Genomic DNA, 27,679 nt, shown 5'->3' with positions numbered 1-27,679 from the left:
ATTCACCCAGTTCAAAACAGAATTTACTTTCAACTATTTGAAATGCAATGCTGGAATGAGTTATAACAACTGGAATATAGGAGTAACTATTTCATTACCAATTATTCCTATTTTCTATAGAAAGTTTGGATTTTAGCCAAAAACTTCCTTTAGCATCATAAATGGCAGAAGAAGCAGGTTAGAGACCATCTTCTATGTAATACGCTACAGCACAGTAGTTCCTGCAGCCTACCATTGTCACTTAAATTAATTAAAGTACATTAATTCATGACAAAATTTATGAATGATTCTCACAAGAGTACATTCAACTTCCATTAACTTCAAGAGATGTGGAGCCAACACATGGCTATTTTTATCAGTCCTGCTCAAATACATACAAGTGTAAGCCAAATCAAACCCTTGCCTCCATTTTTTCATATGGATGTGACTTTCTCTTCGTCAAAACCACAGGCTCCTTGTGTACATATGGGTAGATATAGATGTATCTGTATATCTATCTGACCAATTAAGTGGCTTTCATTTGAAATATTCTGTCCTCTAAGAATGACTGTGTCTCTTACACCAGCATATTTAATCAAAGATCATATTTTGTAGTATGAGTTCATTCTTTACTTTCTCTTGGACTCAAAGATATTGATGCCTTAGGTTTTAACTTCTATGTTTTTCAAATCCTGTACTGTCTAGTGTAATTTCTGAAGCTTCTTGTAGCCTGTTAACTACTGTTCTCTCATGATAGTTAGACATAACAAGCCTCTCCAAGCTTGCTCTCCAAGGACACCTTGATTGTCCTAGGCCCAAAATGTGTAAACTAACACCTTAAGAAGGGGGGTAAACTTGGGGTAGTTACATCATTAGCTGGGGTTGTAATTGGAGAATTAATCCTGACATGCAAATGGACCAAACTTTAAAAAGTGTGAAGAACTCATGGCTCAGGGTCTATCTTGGGTGCAGCCTTTTAACTTCCAGGGTGTACCTTGAAAGCCCTTCAAATAAATACCTACCTTTATTCCCTTATTCTTGTCTAGTCTGTGATTTTAGGTGGCTATCTCAGGCATCAATATGACACATCACATTCATAATATATAGCTACATATTTAATGTATTATTTATACATATTATTTAAGGTAGAACCTCAGTTTTAAAGATGCTTCCTGGTTTTGTTTCTGTGTGTACTGCCTGGCTTACCAGAGCTAAGTTATGTGTCTTGATGATGAATAGACAGACCGCATAGAAGATTTCACTTTTCTAATCTCTTATATAAAGAACACAGAGCCAGCTCAGTGGGTACTTCAGAATGTATACCGTACACATTTGTAAACCTCAGAAGGTTAAGTTCCTGCCACTCCTGTGTCATTTAACATACCTTACCTCTTAAATTTTAGATTCCTTAGCTTTGCATTCATAAACAAATTTTAAGACAAAGTGCTTGTTACCATCAAAACAGTTTTTCACCCTGAAAATTTTAGCACATGGGCACTTCTTTGGGTGCCTACAAACTACAGCAATCATAATTCCAGTCCTAATTGTCAAACTATTGCAATCATAATTCCTCTGTCTCAGCTCTAGACCTCGTTGTTCCCTCAGGACGGGGAGAAGAGGGGCAGGAACCATTCTCTTCTCTTTGGTGACCAGTAACAGGACTCAAGGGAATGGCATGGAGCTGTGACAGGGGAGGTTTAGGTTGGATATTCTCAAAAGGTTCTGGAACACTGAAACAAGCACTGGAACAGGCTCCCCAGAGAAGTGGTCACAGCACCAAGCCTGAGAGAGCTCAAGAATTTGGACAATGCTCTCAGGCACATGGTGTGACTCTTGGGATGGTCCTGAATTGGACTTCCATGATCCTTGTGGGTTGCTATCAAACCAGAATACACTGATTCAATGATAATTACTATCCCTTATCTTTTAGAAACTTTTAGATATCTGACACAGTATACAATCAGCAGCAGATATGGAAAGGTCTACAGTACCAGAAGGATTTCAAAATTAAATACAATATTTAAAATGCAAATAAAATTTCTCAGCTGCATTTTGGATCCTTTTCACCCCTGACTCCATATCAATATCAGATATATATTTTATTGCATTGATCTTATTCTCCATACCAAGCAGAGAGTATTGACTATTTCAGCGCCTCTCACAATTTCACACAGCATTTTGCAAGTTCAAGTTCATTTAGTACAGTCCTGGTATTGCTGTCTTTAAAGTTAAATGAAATTGCTTGATTTGGATCTTATTTGATCTATAGCAAATAGTTTTCAGGTTGATCAAACAAGCATGTTCCATAGCTATGAGTCTACTTTTACCTTTAACAGTAAGGTCATGGATTCATAGGAAGACTTGGCTTGGAAAGGACCTTAAAGATCATTTCATTCCTAACCCCGTGCCATAGGCAGGGTTGCCACCCACCAGACCAGGTTACTCAGAGCCTCATTCAACCTGGCCTTGAACATCTCCAGGGATGGGGCATCCATCGCTACTCCGAGCAACCTGGTCAGCAATACAGTGACTTTACATAAAGTAATTTAACACCACTTGCACTTGAAGATAAAGTGATTTTAGAACACTAGAACTTACAAAGAAATTTTTGTTTTTGTTTACGCATTTGAAATTACCATAAATGAGGACACCTTAATACTATGACCCTGAAAGACACAGGAAACAAGGTAGATAGTTAATCAATATTTGCGTGTGATTCAACTTAATTTCATGTTTTTGTCTGTGGAATACATTGTAATTCTGCTCCCACTTCCTTTTGAAAACCATGCCACCTATTTAAGTAGCAAAATACAGGTTTTGGCCAAAGTGCCTCACTACCTGAACACAGCTGATCTGTTTCAAGGCAAAAACTGGAACACTGGTCTTCTACTCTTAAGTTTCTTGCTTAATCTCAGTTCTACGTACTCTATTTCTGAAGCCTGAGGGGTTTTTGTTTTTATATACTGAAGTACATTTGAGATTATTTTTGGCATCTTTACAGTGGGTCATGAAACAGCATGTTTTGGCACCTGCTTGCCTCACTAGCAATCTGCTTACTCCAGGCTGTCATCCTTGTGCTACTCCTGGGTATGCATCTGACAAAAGTCTTGCAGGTTTGCTTGGATCTGGAGTTTTGCAAACAATGGGAGAAGAGCAGCATATGAAAAAGCTTCATTGGTGTTTAGGTGACTATTTATTTGTTGATTTTGTATTTTAAATATATAATAAATAATGTTGTTCATTCTTTAATATTCCATTTTATTGATTATGGTTGATACATCAAGCAAACACAACCAAAATGAAGTGAAGATCCTTTCAGCAAAACTCATTTGTTAGCCCTTGAAAATATTCACTGTGGAGACTTTCAGGTATATTTGCACTAACAACCTCATCTACTGGGGCATTTGGTGAAACTCTGGCACAAACAGTTATGATTATAATGGAGGAACAATTTAAATTAGTCTACTACCCTAAATTAAATGCATAGCTTCTCTTTCTCCTTGAAGAGATTTCTGAATGAGAAAAAAGTATCTGGTGCTGAAATGGCCCACAAGAACTAACCAAAACCATGGCAAAACCACGTACATACAGATTATTAGCAGAGACTAGTAAAAAAATTATGCCACCGTGGAACCAGTGGAATCACTGATGATATACGTATACAAATTACCTATTCAAAAAATTTAGTCTATCCAATCAACACACCTTAAAAATAAGTTAGGAGAAGGAGGGGTGTAATAATTTTTTTTTAATTTATCACCTCATGGCTACGACTATGAACATGCACCCCAGTGCAGTGAAACCACAAGTTCTAAAGAAAAGCATGCTTCCTGAAGAGTAGGATTTTTTTCCTCTTGACTCTGAACTCTGACTTAGTTCCTATAGACATAAAGTTCATTTCACTTAACTTCAGATATTTGCAATATATGCATCAACATCTAAGCTGATCCCTAGGTTTCCTTTATTCTCTCTAGTAAGGAATGTGCTATTGTACAGTCTGATTCATCTGACCTACTTAGATGTCTACCTTCCAAGGAGATGAATCATGCCCTAAAAGTGTCTATTTCTCTCCACTGACTGTAAAGGCAGCCTAGCCAAAGATAATTTCGATAGAAAAGACATTACATTAGGACAGATAAATTTCACCCCAGAAGCTATGAAAGGAGTAAAACAGGAGTGAATGCTATTTTCAGCAATATTTAACTTCTGTATGATTTTGAAATAGAAATCCATCCACAAGGTCATGTGGGGACAATACTACTGAGAGCTGCTGAGCAGCACAGACTGGTCTCTCCCAAACCACAGGGGAGAGACTCCCTCATGAAATGTGCAAGGTGACCATGAAATGCTAGTATCTACTCCCTCTACACCTTCCCAAAAATGTATTCAGAAGAGAGTGCACTGCTTTCTTTAAATGTTGTTTGCAATAACATTAATACAGAGTCAAAAACTGTACTTGTATTTGTACACAGAAAGGACTGCTGAACTTAGAAGAATATGCTCATAGCTTTGTCCCCCTGCCACATTTTTAAAAACTCTTTTTAAAACAGTTTCTTCCTAGCTTTGATTGGCTAGGAAATGTATACCTTCTCTTGGCTTCAGCTACTTACTGCATAAGAATCTTTATAGTTTTTATCACATTCCTTTCCTTGACATCTTCAGTGCAACGAAGATGAATGAAGTGCAGTACAAATGCACTTCAGCGTCTCTTCTGTCTCAGTATGTGAAAGTCTTTTTTTTGTATGTAGACTTGTTAATAAAAGCTTTATTTCTACTGTATAAGAAGCATAGGTCTGACCTAACTAAACCATGACCCAAACCCTACTTGATCAACAGAGTCTTTCTCTGAACTTCACTTGGCTTTCAAATTAGTCTTCTGCCTTCCTTGGCTTGAAAAGGAATACTTCAGTTAGAGCTATACATAGTCATTCATCTGCAGTGGAAGAAGGCAAAATCTGCCTATGGGTGCTAAGATTTCTTCTGCCCACCAAAAATTAGTACCTCGTATTCTTAAGGACAAATGAATCATTTAAGATGACATAACAAAGCTAAAAATCAGTAGCTAGAAACTAATCAAAATAAAGCTACATGATAACCCTTCCTCAGAAAATGTTAAAATAGGAGAAAATAAGGGATTCAACATTAAGAAGATGTAATTATCTAGCAAAATTATTTTTTACCTCTTCTAATCAAATTACTCCAATACTTCTAAATGTTTGCTGCAAAACCAATCAGCTCTATCATCATCAGATTTCTCTTAAAAACATTTTTACTTATGTGGTGTAGTCCCCTTGATCTGGGATTGAGATTTATACACATAGCTGTGAGTGCAGTGAAGAGAGACAATGATCTTTCTTAGGGGGTTTAATTTGATTTTATAACCCAACCAATTTTCAGGATGATTTAGGGATTAGATATGCTGGCAGGCTGAGCTATGTATCCAGTAAAACACAAGAATTTTTTTTTTTCTAATTCTTACTGGTGATATGCCCCTGCCCCGGCATTTTTACCTTTAATGTCACGTGTTCTCTTTGGCGTGCTAGCATCAGCAGCAGCCCATGATCAATCACAGTGTGCTGGGCCATGCAATAAAACAGCCATGCCTGCTCACAGGAGCAGAGATGCTGCCTAGAAACCACAATTTAAAGATCCTACTGCCTCACTTTTGAAACCATTTCAGTCTGGAAAGAGACAAAGAAAAAGAAGTACAATTTTATGTGATGATTCCTACTACTTACATTTATAGTGACAATTTATAAACTGCAAATTTAGCAACATGTGACACTTTGATTGATGAATTTTGCTTTTTCAGAAGGTTGTACTAGGAAGACTTACACTACCAAGAGCTAACATGAACTCGTCACCATGACAGTATCTTTGTAATATTCCACCTGAACTAACATCAGGCATTACTTTGCTTTGTGCATCCCTGCCATTCCATCAATACCCTCACATAAAACGAGTATGGCAGAGAAGTATACAGAACTCACTTCAGATAATGATGGGAGTGAGGATTTCTGACTACTCAATTATTTAAGAGGGGTAACTAAGATGCCAGAAACAAGGAAGAACACATGATTCTGCCTCAACAGCAGAGGAAGTACGGCCACAATCCCTGATCCTTAGGTCTTGCTGAATCTTGGTCAATACTTAGCTAAGTATCTTGGAGAAAATTTGTGGCACAGGCAAAACCTGAACTCATCTTTCCCAACTCTAAGCTAATTCTCTAATTAATGGGCCAGACTTTTTTCATTCCCTGAGGCATCATAGAACAAGCCAAAATAACATAAAGCTGGCTAAGAAAAATGTTGCATACCAGATATTCCTACATTGCCTAACTAAGGTTGCTTTACTATGTTTTTTCACTACCACAAGACAAACTGAATATAGAAGCAAGTATAAAATCCCTAATCTGTGATACTGTCCTCTACAGGTCTGCATGCTGTAAAGGACCAGAACATCCCTTCAAGATGTAAAGTAACTATAACAAAAATGCTCAAGATGCTGCACCTTTCATTGTGTACATAATTTATTACAAGATGAAGCTAAATATAAGGCCCAGAATGATGTTTCTATGTGTTATCAGCTGAAGTGAGCAATCTTCATAAAGACCATTCACACAGAAAAGTGAGTTTACATGGGCTTTTCTAGAATTAGTTTCTAAATTTCAAACTGACTTAATCATCTACAGTATGTACAACTGTTTGTATGTCAGCCATGTCAGGTCTCTGGAATGTCAAGACAGTCATTAACAAAAACGTGTGGCCCTGATAATCTCTGCAGATAAAAAAATCAAGCTTTAGATACATTTTATCTAAAAGAAAACGGCAAAAAGAAAATGGGAAAAATCACATCACCAAGTTTTAAGATTAGGTCCTTTCAGCACTGCAAGAGTCAATATCTGAAATTCTGTTTGCCAAATACCAAATGTAAGAAGGTAAATATTTCAATTTAGACTCTGGCGCTGCTGGTAACTTCTTATGAGTTTTCTCTCTCTTTGTGTTGGGGCAGGACTGATTTATTTTTTCACTCCTAAGCTCATGTTCCTTAATCGTCTTGTTTTGTAGAAGACTCTACAACAGAAAGATCCTTTCAGGAATCCATTTAAATTCCTCATGTACATTCCCTCACATCTCAAACTTCAAAACTATTTTCTTTAGCAGCCTACCAGAAAGCACTACACAGATTCCTCACGATCCCAACTACAGCACAAGAAGTTCTATGAGCTCAACCTGAGCTGAGAATCCATTCATTCATGCATTGCATATTCTCATCCCACCTTCACATATTCTTTTACTACCTTCTTCTTACACTTCCATTTCAAATTACTACTCCTTTCCACTGTGACATACTGTGTCTCATCAACTCCTTGAAGTACATTGGCAAAACATAAATCAGAGGTAAATTTTCTTCTATATCTAATCCAAATTTTCCCTATAATAAGTTAATTAATGTCTAATGCAATTAACTGATTCATCCTTCATCTTATTTTAGTATAGAATTTCTGAGTTTAACTACATTTATAACTACTGTCCATCAACATCAAAGGAACCAAGTCAATAGACCAATATAATGTATATATGTCTCTACCTTAAAATTATTCAGGTTTCAACTGAACTTCTTGAGTTTCCTTTGAAGAGTGGGACCTATGATTATTAGCAGAATTTACTCTACTAATAAAATAAAAGTATTTTGGTGTTCTTTTGGGTAAACATAGGGGATATGCAGGAAAATCATAGCACAGTTGTGTCCTGTGATATTAGCTCATAAAGGTCTGTGATGTCCCTCAACAGCTGCTCAGCATGGAATCTGATACCAGCCTTCTGAATTTCTGGGCAATGTATAGATTTTCCAAATAAAAATTCAGCAGAAAAAAAAAGATTCAAGAAAAAATCCCTGTGATGAACACCAAGGGAATGCCATCTATTTTCTCTATATTCCATATACATGGAATGCAAATATATCCAGCATTTTAAACAAGTTTGCAAGCAATGCTTAAGAAAAATGCATTCCTCAATACTAAAATGGGTTTTATCATTACGAGCCTCTGAATTCAGTTCATCCACTTCATTTTGTACACTTACACACTCAATTTATACACTCATTTGTTTTTTATGCCAGCATATGAGAACTACTCTGATTTCCTGGAGACAGTAGGATGACAATAGGGAAATTCACACTTTATGAACAAATATATGTAGAGTGAAAGAAATATCAAGTTTTCCAACCTATCCATCCTGCACATCTGACTCTACTGTTACTGTTTAATGAAATAAAATTTCCTATTTATTTACAATTAATTAGCGCTACCTTTTTGATTTCACAGTAAAAAGAATTCTAGTGCATCCAGGTCCAAAAGGATTCAGGCACTCGTTCCTGTTCTTTGTAACTTCAGCAGCAAGAATAATATATGCATCATCTAATTTAACTGCAAATGACTCTTTTAGCATGAATTGTCTGTTTAAAGATAATGCACAGCAGAACTCTTAACTGCATCCCAGAAGTCATGCAGCACCAGGCAGATATGATCACAGTGGTTACCAGGGGTAGCAAATGGGAAAAGCACTACAGGAAATGAACTCTTGTCAATAATCTCAAGAGAGTGCTATATTTAGGTCAATTGTACCTGAAATCGTTTGGTGGGGTAATTGCTCTTTGGTACAGACTCTGCTCTCTGAGCCTGTCAGAGTGCTTGTACGTCCTCTGGATTGGATTCACCAATTTTCTTCCAGACTCATTTTCTAAAAAATAAAAACAAACAAACAAAAAAAAAAACTTTAATGAAGGATAGCAAGCTTACCAGGACACAGAAAATCACTCACATGTTATTTTAGATTTTAAAAATATGCTTTCAATGAATGCATTTAATACAAACACATGCTTCAATATCCAACTGATTGCCTCAATTTTCTAGAATAGAAATTTACTCAATTATTCAGATTTTTAATTTGGCCCTCCAAAGACTTCCCAGATCTACTGAATATGTAAGGTGATTTAGAGCGCTTTTGCTGATCAGTTAATAGTCAATGCAAAATCAGAATTGTTCTTAGATCCTATAATGCATCCCAGTGCAACATTATTCAGACTTTAATTCAGGTTGAGCCCTCATCTGATAATAGGGCTTACTGTTTGATAATTTAAGATGGTTCATTTACGTATACTAAGGAATGTGATAAACTCAGTTTTAGGAATCCAATCTAATGAGACACATACTGACCTTTTACATCAGTTAGCTGGATTAATACAGATAGCAGAAAACAGCACCTAGTCATTCTGTCTTATGATTTCTTAGAAGAAATATTTTGCTTTGATAGCACAAAGTCTCCAGCAGAACTATTCCTTCTTCACGTTAAAGAGTCAGTACTAACCAGATGAATTTTCAACTAAGGAAAAGCCTTCTTTATCAGCTATTCAGCATGCATTTACCTTCTACAGACAGAGACAGCATCATATCTGTAGTCATTGCTCAGTGCTTGTTGTTAGCATCTACTGTAATTAAAGAAAATGTCATGATGCAACTATACTGCTGAAGAATACACATGTACTTTTTATTTAAAAAAAAAATTACAAAGGGAATAAGATACACTATTGAAAGCTACAGTAGGTGCATCAGTTATTTTAGCTATTGTTTCTTGTGAAGAACTTCAAATTCAAAGATACTCATTAAACTGAGTAGATGGCAATAGCAGACGAAGTGTTAATGGGGCAGCAGTGGAGTGTGTCAGGAAAATGAAGGGACCCTGAGGGGCTCACCATGCTGTTTATGCTCAGCTAAATTCACCAGCATTACCATAAATCCTCTAAAAGATACTGTACTCAGTTCCTTATTTGCTACTTTTCAGGCAAGGAAATATTCTGTAAGATTGGAAAACGGTATTATTTTCTATTAAACAAACTTTTCATGTAAATACACTACATATTTACATGCAATTACTATTACTTATTTTTTTACAATTTTATAAAAACAAAGAGAGGGTCTTTTAATCTTCAAAATAATGTGTGAATTTATGTGAAAATTTCCGAAATCATACACAGGAACAGAGCCTTTAAACAAAAGAATCATCATTTCTCTCATAAAATTATTTTATAATTTAAAGACAGAGTTTCAGTATTAATTTCTCACATGCATAATTCAACTGGCTAAAATAAAATTATGCATAAACCAAATAACTCTTCATGAGAGTTCAAATGTCTTGATTTCTAGTTAGGTTGTTTTTTTTTTTTATTTTAAGGTGGCATTCTGAGGGAGTAAATTAATCTTAGGAAATATATATAAACCATTCATACCAAAAATTTCCTCGTTAAAAAGAAGCATGTTATATACGGTTCTGCATGCATCCTTATGGTGACCTTACTGTGCCTCTGATCTTAGAACAAAACTTTTCCTACATAAGGATAGGTAGATTTATTGTTAAGGAGGAAGAGGCTGCAACACGCTGTGTAACTTCAATTATACACACAACTTCAGGTAAGAAATCATTATCTACAGAAGAAAGGTCCTAGCAAAACTGTGAAAGGCTTCATGGATTCTCCTCCTCCAGCAGTGTTGGGGGGTGCCTTGCGATCGCCCACGCGGGACCGGCGCCGCGGGGCCGGGCTGCAGCACCACGGACAGCGGCCGCCGATGGCCGCAGCAGCGACACGCACCGCGCGCGCTCTCCAGGTCCGCGCTGCTCAGCTTAAGACATGTCCAAAGATCAGAGTAATGGGTGAGCTTTTTTCCAGTCTTCTCCCAATGCCACCTTGTTGAGGTCTACCTACGACTTTTAATTCTTGGAAACAATGAGAAATAACAGATCTAAAAATGAATTGGTTTTTGAAACACGTCAAGACAAACCTTGGGCTCTGACAATGCTGGCTTCCACTATGTGCTCTTGACCTTCTACTTCAAAGTCAAAGATCTGATATCCAATAGCAGTCACGTGTTTTCGGGGAATACTGTTTTGCATATACAAATCTCCACATGGGCAATACCTATTTAGAGACCTGCCTTAATACCAAATGCTTGGCAAATGAGCACACAGTCATAGATGACTTGCTTGCCACTGAGAATACCGAAAAATAAAGCCCTCACAGTTATCCATTCATACACTACTAATGATAATGCTTTGTTTCAGGAACCCAAAAAAACATTGTTACCCTTGTAGAAGTAGAAATAAGGTACTTGCAAGAGGCTGAAGTATAGATTCTCCTTACTGTTTAGGACCTAAGCAAAGCACATTTGAAAGACAGATTAAATGTCATGGGCTCTCAGATGCCCTAAGCGATGCACTTTGCAAGTGAATGGCAAAAACACCTGGAACGGATCCTTTATCCTTATAAGCAGTGGATACTTTAGTAGCAGACAAGAAAATTCTCATAAAAAGGTTACATTCTGACTGATGCTGAGAACCAGCAATTCCCAGAAAGGTCATGAAGAGCCGCCAGTTCTTATTATCCCTGAAGGTACAGAAAAAACCTGAATCACTAAAATAAAATCACAAGGAAGTGTCTCTCATGCAATACTGCCTGCTTTTAACAGGTTGTGTACTTCCTCTAGTGTATTTCAACAGCGGTGGTGACTTGAGTTACTTCTGGCAATAATTTGCTTTAGTGGTTTTCTTCAGGCAAGATGAGATAACTACAACTACTTCCAATACTTTAATAGGGCTTTAAAAATTATTTAAATATTTTATCTCATATGAGGATATATGAGGTTATTTGTGATTATCAACAGATTTGCACAAGTAACAGTTTACATGATTTTACAGGCACTAAAGTCATGCTTCTGATTATTCAAAATAATGTATAAATAAAAATACATGGGGCCTAGTCCCACTCCTGCTGACATCAGACAGACATCTGTCTCACTTTTCAGTGGAAATAAAACCATAACCCAACCTCTAGAACAAACATTAAGTCAAAGGTCAAGAAATATAACTACAAAAAATTAAATTAAAAACATTAGGTGAATAGCAAATAAAGTATTTTTTCAATCAGAATAAGAAGTTGTAAATCATCTGTGAAAACAAAGAATTTAAGGTGAAAAAATGCTTTCCCTATCATTACCATTTGGTGCATTACCTTCTTCCACTAACAACACACTTAGAACTACAAAGTATAAGCACTTGCGAGATTTTACATTAACTTTCATGTAGATCTACCAACAGACAGTCTTAGTGCCAACCCTGCTTTGAAAGAAATGTTTCCTAATCTTATAAAACTCTATTAAAAAAAAAAAAAAAAAAAAAAAAAAAAAAAAAAACGATGATTAAGAAAAAGTGATCTGGTATAAAAACATAGGAGCATGAGTGCCCTTATTCAAGGAAGAAGATACCCAAAGCTGACATTTAGTGCTCTTGGAAAATTTATGAATACCATCATCAAAAGCAGTTGATGAGCATCCCTGTTAATACTGGATGCCATGTTTTCTTATGTGAAGTGTAGCTTAGGTAGGATGAATGGTTCAAAGAATCAGCTGCTGCCAAATACGGATTTAACACTAATGAGGAAAATACAAAACTGGCACTGAGGAGACCTTTTGGAGAGGCTGCATGCATCCCTCACAGGGTAGATAAACAGTTATCTCCTGACTCAGGCCCACTAGAGAAAGTGTGAAACAGTGCACTGATACCTGAGTGAAAAAACGGGGCTCTCCTGACTACAGAAGGTAATGAGAATGGTGAAAACACAAAGTGTTTGCACTGTTACTGGCTCTTGCAAAGTGAACAGTGTGTCCACCTCCAGGACAATATGGAATCTGAAAATTGCCTTAAGTAGGAGGATGGCAAACAGGACTAGGTGAGTCAGAATGTTTTCCTTTACCCTGCACCCTAAAACCCTACTACAAAACAAATAATGTTAGGAGAAAGGCTAGTACATTAAAAGCTGTTGATTTGGAGGCATTTCCAAGGTCAACTGCTGGGTGTGCAGATACATCTCCTCTAAAAGGTGTTACCCACAGAGCCAGAGCAGAAGAAAATCAGGGGGCAAGTAATCAAAACAACTTGTCAATGATTTAAAAAAAAAAAATGGAAGTGTAAAACGAATAATATTAACCTAGAGATTATAGACCTACACACTGCAAACTATGAACTATATACAGCAAGAGTTATTAGCAGATTTAGTTATACCCTCCTACACTGACAATTGGAGAAGAATTCTATTACCAGTGAATGCAGCAAAGCATCATGTGGCACGTTTTGGGCAAGGCTGTTTACACAGCCTACTGTGCACCAAGGTCAGATCTATCTAATGACTACAGGTGAAAGTGCCAAGCATCTATGGACTCTTCTGTGGAATAAGGCCTAGTTCTGCCATCTCTTGTCACAAGTTAAATTTTTATTCTCTCTTCTTTAATCCTTAACTGAAACCACTTGGTAGCAAGATTATCTTTTGAACAATAAAGTAAAAGTGCAATACTGTAACATAAAGAAGTACAGAATTAGCCTTTTCAGTACACCAAAATGAAAGAGACAGAGCCTGGTCCAGAAAACTGTATTTGTACATTGGATCCATTTCCAGTGTCTCAGTTTGGTGGTGAATTAAAAGGTCCAGTGTTGTACCTGAGCCATGTTTAAAAAAAACTGACACATCTTTTAAGCGTAATGAGCAAAGATGCAGATATATTAGAGACAGACAGATAGGTATATAGCTACTTATCTTTTCCTTTCAGCCACCTATCTACTTACACATAGGCAAGGAGGAAGGGCACACAGGAGCCTTACTCCTATTCTGCCATATCAAAAAAGCTTGATTGAGCAGTGGTATTTTCATACGTCACTCTGCTGAGATATGCTTTACTGTTGTCAAAACAAAAAAGAAACATGTATAGAGAGATTCTTTCAGTGTCATAGCCTGTCACCCCAACAGCTGTCACTTGGAAGCTGCAAGTTCTTATGTCCCTTGGCCAGTTCACATTGATGTATCTCAACTGATTCCTCTTTAAAATAGTAATTTATATGAAGATACTTAAAATTACAATTCTCAGAACCAAGAGATAAACTATGTGTAACTGAATTAAATCCAAAAGAAAATCTGTGCTAGTGTTACACTGATTTTAGTAGCAGATATACAAGAAATGTTCTTTTCAGCATTTTTGTAGCACATCATACAAGCTAAAATACCATTCTGGACTTGAAAATTACCATTATGTATACTCAGTTGCAATGATTTACATCACGGAAAGTACTGTTGTGAATAAAACTTACTGTTGCTTTGTGGAGTACTCACCAAGACCTACCTGAAATACAAATAATTGAGTGACATTTAACAAAACAGAGAAGTCTAAATAATGTTTATAAACTGGTCTATATTTATAGACCATACTTACATACATTCATACTTACAGGATGATACATCCCAAAACGAAAAACAGTATTTACTACTAGTTATTCATGGCCCTTCAATTATTTTGTTGTTACAAATACTGACTAATCAAAAACTAAAACTATACATGATTATTCACACACTAACTGTTTTTAAGTGTAAACAGGATAACTGTAAGGCTGACATTTGTCTGCACAAACAATTGGAAAATAGAGGAGAAAAATTAATATGGTCCTACTGATTGGATTTCTTTGCAAATTATCGGTGAACAGATTAGAGCACTAAATTAATCCCAAAATGCATTTAAAGCCAATTGTACCCATGTCTATTACTCTCTCCTTTTAAAGCAATTTATGGTTTCAGACTATTTCTCAGATGATCTCAGCTCAGAAACCCTCTCTTCTTTCCTCCTTGCATTCACTAGTTCTGTCAGGTAAGAGAACAATAACTGGTATCACTACTTAAAGCAGTGCCTCAGATGCAAATTGGGGTATCCCACAGTTCACTGGAGACAGACAAGGCAATAGTTACAGATCATAAACACAACACAAACCTACAATAGCAAATAGACAGGAAATCAAAATATGCTTATGAACATACGCATTAAGAGGACAAAGTCTTGGCGTCCTCTGATGCCGGTACAGGAGACCTCAAATGGGTCATGGGATACTCATAGGGCATCCTACACCAGACTGACTTCTGATAGTGTCAAAAGCAAAAAACTAAGGTGGGCTGATGTATCAGCTACAGTGGGAACTGCATATCAAAGAGCTGTACTAGCATTTCAGTAGAGTGAATGTAAAGCATTCATGAATGGAAGAGTAATCCGCAGATGCAGATACACCAACAGGTGTACAACTTGTCCCTAAAGATACAAAAACTATATCATTAATGAGATATGTTTAGAATTCAGCATGTTTTACCCCTGTACTGATAAATTTGTATCAAAAGAGAAAGCAAAAAGGCTTGACTAACTAGTAGACCAGGTGTTGAATTAATAACTTATGGATTTACAGATATTGCAACATAGACAAGCTTAAGCTCTACTTAGATCAAAAAGATTTTTAAAGGCATAACAAATAGAGGTGCTACCTTAAAAGAAAAAGCAACAAAAACCACAGGAATCCTAACATTTATAAATGGAAGGAGGAAACTTCTGCCCTTTTAACACCTCCCCTGAATTACAGAACTTCTCACACTCATTGTATTGTCCAAGAACTTCAGGTTTCTTAGTGGAAACAAGCAACTGTTGATGATTGTGCTGGCTGGAAAATCATAAAACAGGAGCAGATAATGTAACACACTGTGTGGTGCCAGAGAAACAATGGCTTTTGCAACTGGCACAGAAGATGCAGATCAGGTCTTTACAGTAATATTGCTCAAGACTCATAGAAAGAGACAGTGAAAAAGAAAAATATTTTAAAATAGTCAATGGTCTCATGCAATGGGCTGAGCCATGGGTGAGCCACAGTCACATGCCAAAAGGTCATCTCACGATGAATCCGAAAAAAAAGCATGAGATGCAGACCCTCTCTCCCCTAGGTGTGAAGGAGAAATTAAGAGTCAGTGATGAGATGCTGAAGACCGCATTTGTGTTGCCAAGAAAAAGACACGAAGCAAAGCAAAGAGACAAGCCAGAAGGAGAGATGGAGGAAAGAGAACAAGATGTCTTAAGGATGGGTCACTGAGGCAAATGGGAGAAGCTGGAGGAAAATATGGCAGAAAAGCATAGATGGGTGTTACCAAAAATGAAATCAGCTCTTATTAACAGTCTTGTTGAGAAGGATAATGAGATATGTGTGTAAAAAGTGAATGTTAAAATGGGGTAACAAAAAGATTTATTAAAATAAGCTGAAGCTTTTCAAGTTCAGAGGCAGTGGCAAGAAGGCCATAGGAGTATCATTTGAACATTTTCCATGACTTGCAATATTTTAACTTCTACATTAAACCATTAAGGTGATTCTTACTACTACAACTGCTGTGTTAGATGCCAGTATTATCCAAAATCAGTCTGCATAATGTAATACTTGATCACTGTCCCTAGTATGTCCCAGACCATCACCATCATTAAGGTAATGGTATCAGGCAGCTTTTTTTCTTCATTCAGCAAGTTTCAAAAGCTGTTCACTGCCGTATTTCACTGTTCTAGTCCACTGACTGTTGTTTTCATTCCTTTCTTCAGAGTTCATAGTTTTGCGACAGATTTGAAAAATAGTTAAAAATCTCCAGGGTTTTCTCACCATGTTCTTCTTTGATCCAGGTCTCATTCCCACATAGGAAATAATTTTCTAAGTCCAGGTCCTGACTAAGGACACAGGGGTTGACAACCTGCCTTTTTTCTACTGAAAGTCCTAGTCAGCTGTGGGTTGTTTTGTTACAGGCACTGTGAAATGTAACAGCAGATTCCCCTCTTGGGGCTGGGTTGCCATTCAAATCCCAACAGAAGAGTGGGATTGTTGCAAGAGGAAGAAACTGAGAGCAGACTGCACCTCAAAAGGCTGCCATAATGGGCACAGGTCCCTAACATTCCAGCAAGAGGAGTATCAGCCAGGGCTCAGGTATCTGGCTGCACCTCAGCTTTCCAGTAATAACAATGAGCTGTAACAATGAACTACAGACTTCTGTCTCCAGTTCTTGAGCCTCAAACCTTGATTATTTGCATGGCTTCAAAGGACAAGAAGTGACTCTCTGAAATCCAAATTCTCAAAAGATTTAAATGTCCAAGAATTTTAGAGGTTCTGATCCTGAATGTTTTAAGTGATTCCCTAAGGAACACTTAAGATTAGGAGCAGAATTTAACACTTGTACTAAAAGTATATTAGGAAATCTCTTACATATGACTAAAACCAAGATGTATTTACAACAGGTTTCATCTTGTTACCATTCAAGACTACAAGAAAACCCAATTTTTAGTGAACGACAGCAGCATAACATCCATGGATTTATGTAAGACACTTAGGAAATCTCCCCTTGTGCTACACAACAACTTGAAGAGTATAGCATAAATTAAAACAACTGTCAGCAGTTCAGATTGATTATCCTCTTGTTGCCATTTACTAGTGTTGATACAGAGTTCTAGTACCAAAATGAGGATAAGTTAGGCCCTAAAACAACTGGCAGTTTAACATCATCAGCTTAGACCTCAGATTTTTTTCTTCTGTGTATTTTAAATAATCAGCACTACTCTGGATCAAACATTTATTGCAGAAATTCAAACGACTTCTCACCAAATTTCCTAGAGGTTAATCAATAAACCTAATTAAAAAAACCTGCAACCTTCAATCATTCAATTGCTCAGGACTTTCAGTAATACCAATTGCAAGGAGGAAAGGCTCTCAACTTTCCACGATGGAGAAGCCTCAAGAAATATTAAAACCCAAATGCAGATAGTTTGGCTTGCCAGGCAGAGAGCAGTGTAACAGTACGTCTGAATCACAGCAGCCATGCATCTTCAGATGCAATGTCAGTGACAGCCCAAGCAGCTGTGACTGAAAAATGTCAACAGGATTCCAAAAATGTCTGTGTTGGTTCAGGTTCTAGGGGAAGTACAAGCACAGCAACAACCTACAGATATTTGTCCCAGCGTGATTTTGTTACAAGAGCAAGGAGAAGCACCAGGGACTCAGAAACTAACATGATTAATAGGAGACAGGCACAAAGACTGTCAGATGGAGAGGAAAAAGCAAAAGTACTAATGCAGAGGGAAGAAAAGATTATGCATATCATGGCATATGTTACCTATGATGCAAAATTTCAGTATGAAATTCTTATTTACAACACACAAAACACTCTTCATTGAAATCTGTGAACTTGTCAATATAAAAGTCACTAGTGTTTTCTTTCTAAATAACTGATTTATAAATGACAGAGTATATTTCCATTGTGGAAGTCTTTGTGACTATTTAAAATGTACATTCATTTTCATTTAAAATAAACAAAATATGTTGTAATGCAAAAAGGTTGAGAAAATAAGAGAATTTAAATAAAAACCAAGCACACATTGTTGTCAATAAATATCATGAGACATCTGAAAATTTTTAAATAGTTGAAAGGTTAAGGAAATGTAAAAATATGAATGGAAATGAGAAAACCATTTTCCATCTACTTTCCCAAGCAAACAAAAAATTACAAGAAAACATGCAAAAAATTGCATTAACAAACTTCAGTAACTTCACTTAATCACAAAATCTAGTCATGAATAGGCTGCTACTATAAGGTAAGACAGGTTGCAAACAGTCCTTTATGTAAAAGCAAATGTCAGAAGAAAAGCTCTGATATTTGGTTGTGGGCTCCCACTTTTCACATAGGCATTTCCTAAATCCATGTTTGATGAGCTTCTCCAGCTATAAATTCTGTAAATTCCCTCTGGAGCAGTGCAGAGTGTGCTTCATGAAAATGTCATCTGCCAGCACTGCAATTACTCACACTCCAGCAATCATGTGCACAATGCAGAATGGGTCGAATTCAGGTGAGAACGAGAACCAGCAATCAAGCCTCTGGAATTGAGAACAAAGCCATTTTCTTTCATTTGCCATCAACACAACCATCAAGGCCTTAATTACAAGGCAAGTGTCAAGCCTGGCTGCTGAAAGGCTTATTATTATACAGCTCAGCTTCAAATCAGTTTTGTATTGATGAACTGCAAAAATGAGGAAGCCAGCTTAGCCCCACAAGAAAAGAAATAGGGACTAGCTGATTATGTGATTGGCAGGGAAAAACAAGGACATATAAAAATACATTTTTAGGTAGTAAAAGAATTAGTGAACAGCACACTTAAAATCTTTCTATAAACATATTTTCTATCTCAATAGCAAATCTGGGTGGTCTGATAATTCAAAAGACACCTCCTTTAGTTGAGATCATTGTATTATCCACAAAAGACACTGCAAAAAGTCTCTCTTTAGGTCATACATTCTGTTTTTCAATGCATGTCTGTGAGCGTTCTCATTGTCCCCTTATATCTAATTGCATGTCTTTACCTTGAACATAGAGACAGCAAGAGAATGGTACACGTATTCACAAGCCCTTGCCTGACAATTATCTATTCACATTAGATTAGCTGTCTCCATATTGAACAGCAGATGAGAAATCATCATTTAGTTAGCAACAGGATTTATATATGTTGATTCAACTGAATTATCAGTAAATACCACATTGTAACTATGAGCCAAATGTCCCCTACTTTACCATTTCCTATATACGACTTTTAAGCATGACAAGTAATGACTGAACTGTTAGGAGGAGGCCTGGATTTGGAACTGGCTCTTCATACAATATTACTGTTATCATAAGTGTTAAACCTTGTTTTGTCTTTTGATTTTTTAAACCCGTATTTTGACTTAGCTTCTGCATGTCTTATGTGATTAGAGAAATACGTGATTAGCTCTTGGTCTGCCTTTTTGATATCTAAAATGAACATGCACATATATAGCAGATAGAAAACCACTTAGGTCACTGGACATTTTACCATCAATTTTTAGCATTTTACCTGAAACAGTGACCGTCCATAGCTCTTTCTTTACCCATTGCCCAATCCGGTAGATATACAACATACATTTTTCCTCTTGCAACATGCCATATCCTGAAACTTTCAATGGCTCATGCTTCAGCAAGACATTAAATAATTTGAAATCAATGACATGAGAAAATAAACACTAACACAAAAGAAGATGAAGGGACATGACAGACACAGACACATACATCTCTTTTGACATTCACTTTCATTGGTTATAAGCTGGATTTGTTTCCATAGGATATATAGATATTATATATAATACATACAAAATTAAATACTCAAAAGTTAGGAAATAACAGAACAATTTACCTGCTGACAAATTTTCAAAGTATTTGGAAAGATTAAAAAAAAAAATCCAGATTAAAAATTGATGATGATTTTTGGTTTTAAGACGGAAGAAAGTAGCCAGGCTTTCATGCCATATATGTGAAACATATTCAGGTAGTTTCAATAGAATTTAGGTAATTTTATGGTATCTGTTTCTATCTGCATGTTTCGATATCTAACTATTTTTAAACTTTTTTTTTCCATTTCCATTGGAAGACAAAGTACTAAACAGCTAATTCCCATTCTGCCATTGAAGTGCTCTAGATATAGGAATAATGGAGAAAACTCTTATAAAAGCTTTATTAGTTTCAATTTTCTTCAGCATTAGTTTTATTATTTGCACTTACAGAACTTCTTCCTTCCAAGGAATTTTAAAAGTCTACCTGATTAATTTCTATCAAGCACCATCTGGTTCATTTAGGAAGAGGTTTCTGCCTCTTCATAGCTCAGTTTCAGGTTCTAAATCATAAGATATATTATCGTACCACAAATATGCATACAAGTCTTTTCTTATTTAGAAATAGCTGGCAGAACAATGCTATACTTCTTCAGTGTCCAAAAAAAAGTAAAAAAAGGAAACTTTTTGTATGTTGTTGAGTGAACCTGAACACAGAGAACAGCCAAGTATCATGGACTGTATAAGTAAGACAATGTGCTGAAAGAATTATGAAATGTACCTAAGTAGAAAGATTACTGAAAAATGTCATCCACACATATTGTTAAAGAACCCCATGCTTGTGTATCCAGATCAGAAGATTATATTTGAAATCTAAATGTCAAAAATTTTTAGGCAATTGTTAGAGGGAGCATTTTTAAGTATGTGGAGAACACCAGGGTTTCTGAAGACTAAGAAAAATGGAACTGGTACCAATGACTTATCAGAAGTTTACTGGCATAGTTTGATGTTCTTGATGTGGTTAGACTGCAGTATCTCAAATCCTTGGTTTTTTAAGGGCAGGGAAAAGGTACTTCTGTAACAGCATTTGTTGAAAAGAGAGTTGTGTCATATGCTGTGTATACCCAGACACTCAGACACCTTACCACAAAACTGAACAGGTTCTAAAAATAAAATGAGAAGTAAAACAGATACTGGTGACAGACCTTTCCGTGGAACCCATCTCTGAATGTCCTTTCAAAGCAAACAATTCTCCTAATAATACAGATTAATTACAGGAATAAGTTAGTATTTTTCTAAAGTAAACCCTTTAAGAAAGTGAACTAAATTTTTCAGATGCAGCTAAATGATTTAGAAGCCTACTTTGTTTTCTTCAAATGAACTTAAGGTCTTACAAAGAGCACAATGGATATATCCATACACTGAATTGTAGTGATTTCAGAAATATTCCTGTTTTGAGAGACTAAAAAGAGAGGACAATAAGAAAACAAAGGAGCGACATAAAATATTAATATAATGGCATAACTGACATTCTTACTTATTTACTATCACGTGCCTTGCTTTTCTGTACAGGTGTACCTCCTCATTTCAGAGCTCCTATTTTTTTCCTCTTTATCCTCAACAAACAAGAACAGTGTTTTCTTCAGAAGAAATGGACTTCTACTCTGTACCTATGTTGAAAGAATTACATGAGACAACTGCTTCCTTAAAGTTCATTTATAAATGTATTTGTATTGCATGCAATTTAGGGGGTTCTTCATGTATTTGCAGTTAAGCAATTGCCAAAGACCCTTGCTAGAGCGACAGAACAAGTGCAAGACCCAAATCACTACCTTCTGAACTCTGCCAGTACAATGCTAGTTATCTCTGACATCCAAAACACAAGACATTCTTTCATATAGCATTACCTAAATACTACCTGGTAAAAAAAAATAATTAAATGACTTTGAAAGTATGTAAACAGAAGTAATTCTCCAGCTAAACAGTATAGTCAAAGAACTACGAACAAAACAAACAAAACAAACAAACCCAAACTTCTTTTTAAAAAAATTTAGTACCTTTCATATGAATCAACTTATTTTTAAACTTAGAAGTAAACAGGCATACTTGGGGTAGGAAGGGAAAGGGAAACCTGCTCAGTGTAATTTGAGAAAATCCAATGGAATACTGCTTGCCCACATTAAAATTGCCACTATGGCAGAAAAAAAATATATGTTTACATTGAAAAGGACAGTTGCTGTTCTAAAAATAATTTTCATGTATGTGTTGTTTACAATTATTGCAACAGTGTATTCCTGCAGTTAGGACTGCACCAGTATCCACTTGGCAGGCAGCAGGAAATCATACTGAATACTGAGGAATTGCAAGCCAACACCTCCCATGAGCAAATGTTTGCATAAACTTGAGTGAGATATTGACATTTCCAAACTTGAATTTTATCATCTAACATGTACCTGAAAACAGAAAAACTTTTTAGTTGTTAAATTTACACAGAAAGTCACAAGAAAAAAAATAAAAAAGGATTAACACTTACTCTTAATTGTTCCTGAAAGTTTTCAAGAACCTACGAGGTATTTGGAGTTCACAAAGACAGACTCAGGAAGAAAGGAGAAAATGGACGAATCTATAATGTGTTACTTTAAATTGTTTGGAAGGCTTAACAAACACACGTTTAATTCTAAAAGCTTGTGACTGAGTACCTCAGTTGTGTGTATTCAGACACAGATGATACTGAGTTCCTGAGGTGACTGTTACCATTTAAAAGACAAGATCCTGTTATGATTTCTTATGGTGGACAACAAAGGTTGCCCAACACTTCGGACAGCTGTGGTTATTCCATACTCTCTAGTTGTTAGACAAAGGGACAACAAAAATCCATCCTTTGGAGAAGATCCTGAGGCCATCACTTAGTGAATGGCATCACAAAGATGGGGCAATGCTACCACTTCAGAGAAATGTTGAGGTATAAATCCAGCAAAATGCCTGAGATACTCAAGTTTCTAAATTATCTACCAGACTCATTCAGCCAAATTTCTTTCATAAGTTTTTATAAGTATTTTATGGCCAAACTGGATCTTTACATGACAGAGCTCAAAAGCAGTTCTAATTCCAAAGGTCACAATTCCACTGTGTAATTACTGCATGGACCAGAAAGGTGTCTATCACATAGAGGTTTGTACATAAGTCTTGGATTGGCCAAGGTTATTTTTCCCCATTCTTTTCTTGACCAATTTCTTATTTTGCAGTGGCTAATAAAAGCTTAACCATTTCTCTCAGTACATACAAAACTTGGATTTCCCTTTATAAAAAGGCTGATATGCATAGCAAAATACATCTGCACCTTTTTCTCTACTCTCGCTCTTAAATGGTACAAATTCAGGAGAACCCGGTACACCTTAAAATAAGAGAGCATGTTAGGTCTACATCTCTGATTTGAGTAACAGAGCACAGTAATTTAACATACTCACTTATTTCAAAACTAATAGTAATAAACAATAACCCCAGAGCAAGATAAGCAATGCTGATATCTCTTCTGAGCAGGTGCTACCAGATAAACTTTTGACAGGTTTAATGGGACTAAGTAACGTCCCAGAGAACACAGGCAGATGTGATCGTAACTATGTAAGCTCTTTTTCTTGCAGTGTTTTCTCTCACCTCTCGACATCTTTGATTTTATACTTTTATAGCTAGACAACAAGAATTTGAAAACCTGCAAAGGCTGAAAAACTCTCAAAGATCATTATTTGTGACCTTTAATAGTGGAAGATAATGCAAACTGAATACTTATGGATAACTTTATAATATAGACATAAAGTAAGCCTTTCCCCTCATGTTGTCTGAAATCAACACTGGCCAATTTCTCAGCTTTCCAAATTTGTGACTTCATAGTTTACTATCATCTACTGACATTGCATATCTCTTTTTTCTTTATTAAATCATTCTCTTGACTCAGAGAACTGCACAAATAGAGCTGTACAGGAAAAAAAAGTGTATGAGTTCATGTAAAGTGCAACATAGAGGTTCACATTTCTGTGCACCATCAAGTATCAAAACATGGGTAAGTTTCAGGCTTTGTTTCTGATGAAAATGTCTTTCTCAGACTTCCAATTTACATTATTGGAGGTAGAACCACTGTTATGCTAATCTAAAGCATATAATTTCATATTAATTCCAACTATACTCATGCATTTTCACCTTTGTACTTTTGGAAAAATAAATTCTTCCACCATTGATTTATTTCAGGAATACCCATTCTCACATCTTTTTTGTTTTTTATAGAAAGTGACATGCTGCTAATTGTAAAAACATTTTAAGTGTAAAGCTACCTCTTACAACACAGTCCATCCATTGTTCAACCTTTTATTCTTCATCCTCTACAAGGTACAGAAATATCTGGATGGAAAAATTAATAAAAAGATAACTGGTTTTGACATCATTGTGATTACAGTATTATTTCCTGAATAGAAAAAACCCACAGTCTATGTTTTAGAAAAGTCAAACTTGGGATAAATCCAAGGGACTTAGGAATTTCTGGACCCCTTGTCTCTGAAAGCTGCTTTTTCCTTGATCTTTCCTATTTGATCCCTGGCTTTGACAAGCTGCACTGTTCCAAAACAATGGCAGTTTTGACAGCATGTGACGAGATAGGAGAGATGATGTACAGATCAAATTGCACATCAGCAGTAAAGTCAGGACCTGGCACCACAAGTGGGCTTTCACAGAGTAGAAGGCAACTGGACAGGAGGGGTGCTCATAGCAGGCCTCACCAGAAAGGTGCTACTCTCTGTGTACAGTGTAGTCTTTCAATTACTCATACCATAATCCCCAAAGACAGAAAATTTTGGTAATCCATTATGAGGATGACAGACACAACTGGTCTAATCTTTATCCAAAAAAAAAGTCAGAAGAATCAACATTTTCCAATCAGCAGGAAGCAGAGAAACACATTTTCATTACTTAAAGAACAAAATTTTGTGAAAATGGAATACAACTAGATTGTTTTGAGGGAAAGGAAAGCAGGTATCTTCGGTACACAGGAATAATGAGTACTGCTGCCTGCACAGGGGAATTCTCTCTCTGCCTTTACCATGGCAAATTTAAACTTTGTTGTTCTTTGTCCAATTGTGAACTCCTGCTAGCAGAACTGAAAAATGAATGAGAAAGTCTCTTATAAGATACACTGACCAGTATGTTTTATGGAGGCATTCTGATGGCTCTTGCCATATGATGTACCACCAAATACCACAATGTATTCTTGCTAAGACTGGTGCAGGAGTCCAGTATATGACGAAAAGCAAAGACCTAAACTACTGAACTACGAATTTCTATGGAATAGCTTCACAGATGAGGCAGAATAGACTCTGACCAATTTTAAGGTATTCTGATTTGAAAAATACTTTTTGTTTTGACTTGGTCAACAGAAACAGTAATTTCTATCATAAAACTTAGAAGTTGCAAGAGCAATTCTATTTTTAAGTCATTTTAGTGGTATTAAGTAGCATCTATGCAAAAATGAGATAATGTATCCTTTTGGACAGTGGATATTAGTCCAAGAAGTCTTCTGAAGATACCAACAGAGAATAAAACAAAACAAGGAAAGCAGAACCAGTTGTGAACCCTCTGGAATGACAGAAGTGGATGTTTTAGTCAGGAACACTACCAATGCAACAAACATTTTTAGCCTATTTCAAGAGTTTACACAGTCACAGATCAAACTGTATAAAAAGATATGTGTTTGGTCATTTACTCCTTCCAAAGTCCCAGTTTAACAATTTCATCAATTCAGTGTTCCTCTGGCTAAATCAGATGTAATAACTTAGTACTTCTTTGCCTACTGTGATATGACATCAGTCATCACACTACCAACCTTGGATGGGATTACCTGCTGGGAATGACGTGTCAGAGTCATCTTCAATGTTCTAATACCACTCCCTATAGCAAGAACTTATAGAAGTGAAACCTCTGAGAACAATCTCAAACCCACTGTGACTCCCTGCAGGGCACAGGGAATCTCTTTTTTTTTTTTTTTTTAATGCAGAGACAGGCTGTTGTTTAATCTTTATGAAATTCTCTGATACCAGTATTTCCTTTAATATTTCCTTCTTTTCACAAGCTCACTTTTTACAGGATCATAAAATAACAGTTATTCAGGCTTAAAGAGACCTCTCTTCTCCATACAGGGTCAATACTGAATCCTGACAAGGTTGCACAGGGATTTTTGTCAGCTGAATATTGAAAACCCTCAAGGATGAACATCTACAGCTTCTATGGGCAACCTGCACCAGTGCTGCTTTCCCCCTTTCATTCTTCTAACATTTTGTGCACACAGAACTGAGACATGCATTGGATTCACCAGCCTGTGATCAAGATTTTGTTTGCCCACTTCAATAAAGACTTCATGTTTGGGTTTTTTAATATCTAGAAAATTGTTCAAACAATTAATTTCCCATTAAAATCAGGAATTTGTAGTAATACAGAGACAATATAGTTGTGATGTGATACACAACTGCCACAATACAGTACCTTTGTTTGTTGTGAGATGCCTTTTCCAACTCAAATGGTTCTATGGTTCTATGATATTTTGAGGAATACAAGTAACTGGAACTTCTTGAACCAGCTAAACAACAAATTCAAGAGTAAGGGAATGAACTAAATTAATTTATACCACTCTTATTAAACTTTGGGTTTACTTGTGACTTGATTTAACAGAAGGAAAACATACACTAGTACTGAAAAACTACTGAAATGGCTCTAATTACCTGATTATTATTAATATTAGAATTTCAGAAGGTTTCCTGTCAGGGTGCAATGTTACTTGACTGCCTGCACTATCAAAACTGATTAAATCTATTATATTATATATTTATCAATGGGATAGTTTATTCAGAAATTATAAAAGGGTCAACTCATTCATCTGATTCAGCTTCTTTTACAGTCAATGAAAAGGTATCATGAAAGATGACTCAGGAACTATAGCAGATACTAATAAAAGATAAAATCTTACTCCAGACTGCAAACTGGATGAAGTCCATCACAACAGAGCCAGTATTTCCCCAAAAATATTGTTTTCCAGGCTAGTTTGTTTGGGTTTTTTAACCTCAAGTCGGTTTAAGTTTTAGGCTGTTATTAGTAAATCTAGGAAAACTAACGTGTTTGAAAATATTAAGTGGCTTCTGTGGAGTAGTCGTAAACATTCTGGAAATCCTGTTATACCCCTGTTTTGGCCATTACATCTCCCTTCTAGAATGTGTTTTAGAATAATTCACTGGGGTACAGGACTATTGGGTTGGAGAGGAGGATTACAGCACACAGGTGTCCCACAGTTCAAGGCTTTTATAAGCATTCAGATTTTCTGCATCTCAAGTAGCTTCTGAATGCATTCTGAAATGTTGTTAAGTGCTTCTCTGACCATTCACACGTCAACCAAAATAGTTCTAGCTCATTTTCACAGGGAAAAAATGATGAAGCCAGATTTGGTAAAAAAAAAAAATGATTAGATGAATCAAATTGAAAATTAAGACCCTTATGTTTGAGGAAACAATTCAACATAGTAATTTGCAATTGCAGGTAGCAAATTCTCTTACCCAAATTACACATTTTCTTGTCCAAATGGCATGTTCATGTGCAAATTTTAGAGTTAAACATTATACAAGCCA

The 27,679-nt window shown here is 36.2% G+C and overlaps 1 protein-coding gene across 1 annotated transcript in view; it reads right to left on the bottom strand.

Moving 5' to 3' along the window:
• Nucleotides 1–27,679, bottom strand: part of MYT1L (myelin transcription factor 1 like) — a 309,348-nt gene that overhangs the window by 221,363 nt on the left and 60,306 nt on the right. Inside the window, exon 2 of the mRNA XM_048296661.1 lies at nt 8,606–8,720. The gene's annotated coding sequence lies outside the window, so the exon portion shown is untranslated. The remainder of the gene's footprint in view (nt 1–8,605; nt 8,721–27,679) is intronic.

Source organism: Corvus hawaiiensis, chromosome 3, assembly GCF_020740725.1.
Source record: "Corvus hawaiiensis isolate bCorHaw1 chromosome 3, bCorHaw1.pri.cur, whole genome shotgun sequence".
Classification (NCBI taxonomy): Eukaryota; Metazoa; Chordata; class Aves; order Passeriformes; family Corvidae; genus Corvus; species Corvus hawaiiensis.
Note: the sequence above shows the minus strand (reverse complement) of the source record. Positions and strands in the feature narration are given on the sequence as shown.